Source organism: Tupaia chinensis, unplaced genomic scaffold (assembly GCF_000334495.1).
Source record: "Tupaia chinensis unplaced genomic scaffold, TupChi_1.0 Scaffold000399_1, whole genome shotgun sequence".
NCBI classification, from domain to species: domain Eukaryota; kingdom Metazoa; phylum Chordata; class Mammalia; order Scandentia; family Tupaiidae; genus Tupaia; species Tupaia belangeri.
Window position 1 is genome coordinate 540140 of NW_006159901.1, and position 7895 is coordinate 548034.

General features: G+C 39.0%; 1 long non-coding RNA gene across 1 annotated transcript in view; it reads right to left on the reverse strand.

The window, feature by feature from the left end:
- Window positions 1-630: 630 nt before the first annotated feature.
- LOC114008821 (uncharacterized) overlaps window positions 631-7895 on the reverse strand; it is a 36413-nt gene continuing 29148 nt past the window's right edge. The window contains exons 2-3 of the long non-coding RNA XR_003550322.1: window positions 807-925; window positions 631-708 (exon numbers count right to left, since the gene is read on the reverse strand). This is a non-coding gene — a long non-coding RNA (uncharacterized LOC114008821). The remainder of the gene's footprint in view (window positions 709-806; window positions 926-7895) is intronic.

The following is a 7895-nucleotide window of genomic DNA, read 5'->3' on the forward strand; positions in this document are numbered from 1 at the left end:
GCTGCCACAATGGGATGTCACTCTCACTAATCTTACAAAATTCCAGTGGCTTCCCATTACCCTTGCAATGAGCCATTTAAACTACTCTAGGCTTTTCACCCACTAAATGACCCTCCAATATAGCTTTGTCTACTCATGTACCTAAGCATGACTTGTTCCCAAATAAAACGTACATTCTACTTAAACATCTTGGTTTTCCTTCCTCCCTACTCTCCATTCCCTTCTACTCATATGTCCTTATTTCCTCTCTCTGCCTGTTAAAATTCTATCCAGAGACCTTAAGGCCCATTCACTGGTTGACTCATCTAGTAAATCAGTCAACAGAGATTCGGAAGTGAAGTCTTCTTTCCCCATATCTCCTATGTCAGAAATATGTTCCATGTATTTATCCTATGTTCCCTTTGCTAGGGATATTGTTCTCGTGTATGTCATTTGTGTGGTCCCCAAGGGTAGGGACTTCTGTGCCTCTATTTTATTCCCAGAATACTTTACATGACAGCTTGTTCATAGCAGGTGCCCACACCTATTCCAGGATGATGATAAAAATACATCTCCCTACTTTTCTCAGGGTGACTCTAATCCTCTCAAGATCACTTTATTGACTATAATTGGGGAAACATTACCTAGAAATATTTCCTTCCCCTCTCCACACAGTCGGCAGGGCTTATAGTCCTCAAGCTGGCTAGCTGTCGCTCAAAGCTGAGGGAGCTGAAAGCACAGAGTAAAAACAAATGTTACACAACTTCCTCCAACATGAATTTTAAAAAGGAAGTCATCAGGGTGAGAAGAACAGAGACTTGATTTACCAGTTGAGGCTGTTGTCCCAGGCACATATACATCCTTTATCTCCCCGATGCCCCATGGCACACACCTGGATATCCTGGGTGCCTTGTTTTCGGGCAGGCAATTTGGTGGTATGTAAAATCTGGAATTACAGGGGTGGGGTGAGATAATAAGGATAAGAAGAAAGAAATAGAAGGATATAAATAAGGGAAAGAAGGAAATTGGGGAAAGGAAAGGAGGAAGGAAGAGAAACAAGGAAGGAGGGAGGTAGAAAGAAATTTAGTTTTACCTTATCAGGCATGAACATTGTGAAAGTAAATAAGCTGAGAGATATCTGTAACATGCCATTGTGTAGCCTCTGCTGTTAGGTTTCATTCTTGCTCATTATTATTGTCTGTGATTTTCTGGCACCAGTGCAAACTTGCACCATTGACCTGTTCTTTGGTCCTTCTCTTTTGCTTTGTATATGAACGCTTAAAGGGAGAAGCACAAATCTTTATCTCTGTTCCTTAGGTCTGAACATGGCATCTGGCATGAGGTGGGCACTTAAGATATGTGTATTAAGGGCAGGCAGGTGGTGTAGTGGTTAAGGCACTGGACTCCCACATGGCCAAACACGGTCCATGTTCCAAACCCAGCGGCATGAAAATCCTGCCAGGCATATGTGCATGTGTGCCCAAAATCCCAACAGGAGAATGGAGGAAAAGGGATTGCGATATGACCATCCCCTAGGGGGTGATTTCTCACTTTTCCTCTCTCTGTCTCCCTCATCTCTTTCTGATGAGCACACACTCCCTATGCAGAAAGCTAAAAAATGTTAAAAAGTAATATATGTATTAATGATGGTGATGTAAAGTATAAAGTTGTACTTTTGAAACTTCTCCTACTGGCTTACCAGGTCTTGCATTTTGTTCTAAGCACTACCACCTGTACAATTATTTGCCTCTTTCAATTGATTCATACTTTCTTTTTTTTCTTTCTTTTTAACTTTTTGCCTTTTTTTTTCAATTATATCAATGAAATTGGCAGATTTAGGTGAGTTGTACTTTTCTTAATACAGATTAAAATAAGTAGAAAACTTTTCAAATAAATGGTATTTATTCAGGTACCACCCAAATCAGTATACTTACAGGAGGCAGATCACCTTTGGGAAACACTAATTATGCTTTGTTCCTAAAACTGTGACATCATTAAGTCTATCATTTCGATAGAATTTCTACACACTCACCCATGCTGTCTTTCTAAAGAAGAAAATCAACACAATGAGTTTAAACTTTTCTATACCAGTTGTTTAATTCGCAGGGCATAATTTGTATCTGAGGAAAGGGGAGTTGCTTTATCCTCTCCCCAGATATTGTAGTTAGATAGATTCTGAGATTGAGAAAGAATGTGGCCATTTTAGCATCAATGGTGAAGATGCCCTCAGATCCTGACTCGACTCTCTCACTCATCCCCGTACCCTCAATGTCTTCCCCAAATTCAGGTAGCCTGTCTGGGAAATGACCCTTGAAAATCTTCTAGAAGAGAAATATGCAAATTTTACAAGCAGATTATTTACAAAAGAAGAAATGTAATTAGCCAATGGGGATATGAGAAAATACACAATAAAATGAATTCAGATTGAAAATGGACTTGACTTATTTTGAATCTTTTTAAATAAGAATCGGTTTTAAAGATAATGTCTAATGTAATCAGAGTGGGCTGAAACTGATAGTCTCATACTTCACAGGTGACTATGTGATGCAAAATGACTAAACTGGTATAAACATCACCGAAGTGCAATTTGGTAAAGTGAATCAAGTGCTCGAAAACTTGATGAGTCCTTCAATTTAGTGATCATTTTGTTTCTAGGACTCTGGTCTATGAAAATAACTCTAGATATAGAAAGAATTATATGCATGAAGATGTTTGTTACCATACTACTTATACTAGTGAAAACCTAGAAATGACCCAAATATCAACAATAACGAGAGTACATGAACAGAATCTGTAGTGTATATATACATTCAGTGGGTGATCACATATCTACTAAAAATTAGGTTTACAACAACACTTAATGATATGTCAAAATGTTTAGTGGATAATAGAATAGAAAACCGTAAATGATCAGTATATAAAAATATATGCATTTAAGAAGAGCTTCAAGAGAATGCCCTCGTTCCCCGGCAAGGCATTATGGCTAAGTGCATGAACTCTGGCATCAGGTTGACTGTGTTTGCAACTCAGGTCTACGACTTTGTGACCTTGGCAAGTTGCTTAATTTCTCTAAGACTTCGTTTTTCTCATCTGTTAAATGTAATTGCTATCTCACCATGTTGTTGTGAGGATTAAGTAAGATAGTTTATGTAAAACATTTCAGCTCAAGGCTGGCACATAGTAACACTGACTAAATAATTACTCATCCTGCAAATACTTATCAATCATTGACTATGTGCAAATCACCTAATATGCTGGCGAATCATGAGAAAATTCCATCTCCCCTATTTTCTGTAACACGCTTACATTAGCTTTGTGAGGAAAGGCACCCTACTGTGCCTGCTTTTGTTGGCCACCCTATCATCTCTCCCTTGCACTACTCAAAGAGCCTACTAATTGTTCTGTTTGGCCTTCCCTTTCTTATCCATTCCAAAACAAGGATTTGATCAGGTTACAATCTTCACTATGTCTTCATGACTTGCAAGATGAGGCCCAATGTCTTTTTTTATGGTTTTCAAAATCTGGTCTTGATTTACTTTTAAAGCATTCTTTCTTTCCATGTTCTATCTCTGCTCCAAGCACTCTTCCGCCCCCATCCCCACCTAGACAGAACAGTCATGGTCAAAACTCTGGCATTCCTACAGCACAGCCTGGCTGTTCTCAAATTTTCTCCTCCTTTAAAATGGTGACCACACCCCGGAGGATGCAGATTCCAAAGTCTGGAGTGGAACCCAGGAATCTGCTTCTTTAGTAAGCACACTATGTGATTCCAAGACGATATTCAAGGGTAGTTTGCAGGTTCGTCTTCCCACCTGACGGATGCTCCTGCACTTGCCAGATAGCTGAGAGGTGGGCTATATTTTCCTGACTTCTTCAGGAAAAGATGATCCAGTCTCTGTAATTCTGGCATATTTTATCCAAACCTTCAGGAAGGTGATCATTTCCTTGTGCTTTCTTTACTTACTTCCACAGCTGCTTCTCCCACTGAATTGTGAGCTTCTAGATTTCAGGGCCTATGCCTTGTTTTCCCTATAACCCCTTACCCAGCACAGTAACTGGCACATAGCAGACCCATGGAGATGCCTGTGGGATATATTCCTGCACTGCTCCATTGGCATGAATCCTAGAGGATTCTATCAGTCATGCTAAGCTATCTTCCATTTGTAATGAGTATTACAGATACTGGCTAACTGACTCTGTTCAGAGCCCACCCAGGCTGGCTCTGCTCATAGCCCACCCAGGCTGTGCAAAGCCAACACACTTTCTCACAAGAACAACTAAGCATATTATCTGCAACCACATAGGTAGGATGCTCCAGGGGAAAGACTGACCCTGAACAAGATGCTACCAAGTTTACATGCATGTCATGAGGACTTCAGTCTGCTGGATATTAACTAATCTTGGGTAGTTGCACTACAGACAGGTAAGCATTTGAACAGGCACAAACCCACCTGGTGATCATCCTATGACTAGATCTCAACAGATTTGCCATGAGCTCTCCTGTTTAAATGCTAGAATAACAAAATACTATTCATGTGAGCTCTGAAATCAGAGCATATTAGTTAGAATTACAACTCCACTGCTGGGTGACACTGGATATGTTATATAACTTCTCTGTGCCTATTTCCTTATCTGTATGATGGAGATAATAATAGTACCTAACTCACAGAGTTACTGCAAAAAAGTAAATGAACTAAAGCATGTACAATCTTTAGAATAACTCTGAGTGCATCTTAATTATTCAATAAATAATAATTATCACAATTAGATCCCAAAGCTGTAATATATTATAATATGGAGTCAAGGCATATTTTAGTTTGAAGATTTTCCTCTTTTTTTTGTTGTTGTTGTTGGTTTTTGGTTTTTCTATAGAGAATGTGCACTTTCTGGAGACAGAGAGAGGGAAAGTATGAAATCACACCCCAGGGAAGATGGCCACACCACAATCACTTCTCGTCTCCTTTGGGGATTTTGGGTATCCACACACACATGCCTGGTGTGTTTTTCAAGCCACCAGGTCTAGGACTCAAACTGTGCAGTTGGATGTGGGATCCAGTGACCATGATCTCCATGCTACCTGCTAGCCTATCTCTGGTCTTTTTTTCAAACACATCTTAACATTTTCTATAATTTTCTTTGTCCCCGATTAACTCCAACCTTGGAGACTTGACTTATAACCTATCAGGTTAGCTTTGACTCCATAGAACTTGCAAAATCAAAGTTCATTTGTTTGAGATAAGTTTGAAATAACTAAAGAGAACATAAGAGTGCTACCTTTGTAGAAAGAAAGAAATTAAACACCCCCAAATGATAGAATAATAAAGAAAATTTAAGGAAAAAAACTGATGAAAAACGAAGTCCCATCTATTCAAGATTGTTGGCAATATCTTCCATGAAAAGAAGCCTCTTGCCTTTTATACTTTCGAGGAAACTGAGGCATAAAGCTGCTGCTCTGTGTACCAATTATGGGTCAAATGTGGAGTTTAGTGTTCTACATAACCAACCTCTTTGAAAGCCCATTTGCAATCACTATTGTTCTGATCTTTCAGAGGAGAAACTGAATAATTACATTATTAGAATAGCAAAACCATTGTAAATTTACACCCAGTTCAAATAGTTTCAAAGTTGAAGAACCTTACATTTTCCTACATTGCTTCCTCAATGTCCCTAATTATGCCTCTTAGAGATGGAATTCTGACTGATGTTTCTTTCCTAGCCTCAAAAGGTACTAGCAAATATTTATTCCAGGCCAGTTTCCAGTTCTAGCCCTGCAGCTTATAAGGAGGAAATAATATCCTGGACGAAGTCCTAATTCCCGGTACTTCGGAATGTGACCTTATGTGAAAACAAGGTTGTCAGAGATGTAATTAGTCAAGTTAAGATGAAGTCAGATTGGACTAAGGTGGGCCCCTAATTCAGTATGACTGATGTCCTTATAAAAAGACACTGAAATGCTGCAGCTGTAAGCCAATGAATGATGAGGGCTACCAGCAAACCACCAGAAGCTAGGAAAAGGTGAGCAAGGATTCTCCACTACAAGTTTCAGAGGGAGCATGGACTTGACATCTTGATTTTGGACATATAGGATGCACACAGCAGATGACAAGTCTCTGTTGCTTTAAGCCACCCAGTTTGTTAGAGCAGCCCTAGGCAACTAGTGGATCTTCAGAAAAGACCCAATAATACACCTCCATTCTAGAGTTGAAGGGCAGAAACTAAAATAAACATATGTCCTTTCGTGGGGGTTTTCTACCTCAGCTACTAAGAGTTGGGCTCGCTGCTATCTCTGTGACGATGTGATGACAGTCATGACAATAATATCATGATGGACATTGCTGACTTATTCACAACAGTGATCCTTCCCTGCTTTTGCTGACAGACCACCTGTTTTGCTCAAATATTGATGCCTGCATCCTCCATGGGCTCCTCTGGTTCTGTAACCACTTGAGTAGACCTCATGCTTTTGGTAGGATGCTCTGATTTACCCAACGAACCTAGTTAGTTTCTTACAGCCCATCTTGTTAGTGACACTATTTCAAATCTCAGAAATCTGCTAGGTTTTATCATCTACATGGTAAGCCCAAATGAGACTTCTGCACCCTGCCTTGTCAGCCTGAAAGGAAGGAGTAAGTGATTCATCCACCAACTCAAAAAAATTAATAGGTTTGGTGGCTTGTGCTGACATAATTACCAACACTTACTAACATCCCAACAATAGCATCACTGGCAAGTCCATAATGTAGGCAGTCATCTCTCTGTTTCTCTTCCCTTTCCCCTTCCTCAAAACAAACCAGTCAATGGTTGCATTTTAAAACATTTCTGCATGGGGTAAGATGGTAGTGTAGCAACAGAATACAAGACTCTGAGAGTCTAAGCTACATGGAAAGGTTTCATATTTGTATCCAGAGACCTCCCTAAATGTGCAGGACATGCATGGTTCATGAACTGGGGCTAGCTGAAGCTGGGGATGGATTCCAGCAATAAGACCCTGTTGGGAGGTACTGTTTTTCTCTCTCCTCTGTCTTTATCTCTTGCTCATGGAAGAAATGAATAAACGTTTTTAAAATGTTTCTTCTTACTCAAATTGAACTTAATTCTTTTTAAATTTCTTTTTCAACACACTGTATAATTCCATTTATATAAAGTTCAAAAATAGGCAAACCCATATATGCTGTTAGAAGTGATAAAAAGGGTTCCCTTGGTGAGGAGAGAGAGAGAGAAAAGATTGAGAGGGACAAATGTGTTACACCCTTCTCTTTCTTGAGCTGGGTGCTGGTCATACAGATGTGTTTATTTTATAACATCTGTGATTTTTGCACTTTTCTATGTTGCATTTCAGTAAATTTTTTAAAGATCATATTTTGGCTCACACTAATTCTAATCCTCCATAAAACTCCTACTTGAGTTCATCCCAGGCAATACCTCTTGGAAGGCTGGACTCTATAATAAAGTATATTACAAAGTCATGCCAAGGTGGTAACTTAGACCCCAACTACTGGCTATTGCTCTGGATCAGGTCAGTTTCCCTACTCTTTCCACTATGTCACAACTTGCCAATGACTGTCTCCTAATTCACTTAAAAATTATTTTTAATTAAAATATTTCTTTCTTGTTTTGTTTCTGGAAAGTATTTTTACAAAAGAGAACTTTATGTGAGTGAACTTCAGAAAAAAAGTGTAGAACAATGAAATTAAGGTCTGAGTTTATTTTGATGGAAAAAAATTGAAATTCATGCACAATTTTTTTAAACACATACATTCCATGAACTTTTTGAAGATCACGCATATTTCCTTCTTATTTTATCAGTTCAATTGTTGTCTTCTATTATTATCTTTAAAATACCAATAATGGTCTTAGAAATCATCCAGCTTGCCACTATAGCTGGAGAACTCTTAGATCTTACTCATCAGCCTGCT